Here is a 1,536-nt window from a genome sequence, read left to right as displayed (position 1 = left end):
AACCAAATGCATACAGGTATTAAGCAGATTAAGTTCATATTTATGCATATTGATGTAACATGTCTTATAAGGAGTAACTACTCACATTCCTAGATAAACTGGTCATAGATGTCACCAGTTATAAGCTCTAAACCTCAGAAAATATAAGTAGTTTGCCAAAAATCTAAGTCAAGTCTCAAGCTCAGCAAATAATTTAACGATAACTCGTAGACTATGCATATATGATTCTACTAATAACATGTCAATTAGCAAGGCTTAGGCAAAAACAGATGCAAATGCAATGTCATCATGGAAATACTACCGTTCCGACTCGACCTATATGCTAAAATAAACGTGCATTTTTTTGAAATTTTTCAATATTTTTTTGGAATTTTGTATATATAAATGTGAAATGAACAACAATGCAAGACAAAATGTAAACGTGAATGCAAGCAAATGAAATGCGACGCAAAACCCTTCCCCAAACCAAGTCGCACAATGTCCCCATTGTGCAAAATCATGTAATGAAATAAACAAGGAAACGGGAATTTGCGAGAAAATAAGTAAATATGACATGAAGTGGAACGTGGGAACTCACAAGACTTTAAGCGCAGCAAAAGGAAACCTCCCCAAACCAGCGTGAGCTAGGAGGTTTCAGTAGCCAGCAGTGCTACCAATTAGTACCTGAAAGACAAACAAATACCACGCATAAAACCGAGAAAACAATAATGAAGCGGTAATTATGTGCACAATAGAAGAAAAATAGAAGAAATAAGTAATATGACGGAAGATAAAGTGGAGTAGAAAACTCCCTCAATTCCGCAAATCGACCAAACACAGCAGGGGAAAGGTCGTGAACAGTACAAGAAGACGACAACGGTCGATCGACCATAGCAGCGATCGATCGACCGGAATGAACAGGAACAGAAGCTCCTGGAAGTCGCACCTCAGTCGATCGACCAGGGTAGGCAGTCGATCGACTGGAAAACTCGCTGTAACTTTCTGATTTCTTCGAATTAGCTCGAGAACTTGAGCTAATATGGTCTATAAACCTGCAAACGCACAAAATACCACGCCCAAAATTGCGCAAAACCCAAATGTAAAGTCTAAAGGTCTTTAAATCCTAAGCAAACCAAATTAAAGAGCGAAGTCTCGCGCACACGAAAAAACGATAAATAGTCTAAAAGCAATAAAATAGATCAACGGAAACTGCGGAAAATCTCCGACCAAGGCTTATGCCTACATGAAGTAGCTTCCGCAGTGCTCATCTCAGAAGCTGGACTCCACTCTACTCCGACTGGAATACTCAATGGGTCATCTCTAGCATCTTCCCAAGCATGGCCATCATCTTCTAGCTTCTCACACTCAAGATCGACTCAAAATTTTGACTCTCCTTCTTCTTGGGCTCCTCATCCGGCTCCTCGTCAGTTGCATAGCTCAGACATCCCAAACCGCCTCTCTGAACAATGGGCTCAACTGGAGTAACTGGCAGCTCATCCGTCCCCAAACCAGCTCCTGCAATAGATGAAACAGACAAATCGTCCTCTAATTTGCTCC

This window comes from Silene latifolia, chromosome 3 (assembly GCF_048544455.1).
Source record: "Silene latifolia isolate original U9 population chromosome 3, ASM4854445v1, whole genome shotgun sequence".
In the NCBI taxonomy this organism is placed as follows: domain Eukaryota; kingdom Viridiplantae; phylum Streptophyta; class Magnoliopsida; order Caryophyllales; family Caryophyllaceae; genus Silene; species Silene latifolia.
The sequence above is the reverse complement of the archived record's forward strand: the minus strand, read 5'-3'. Positions refer to the sequence as shown.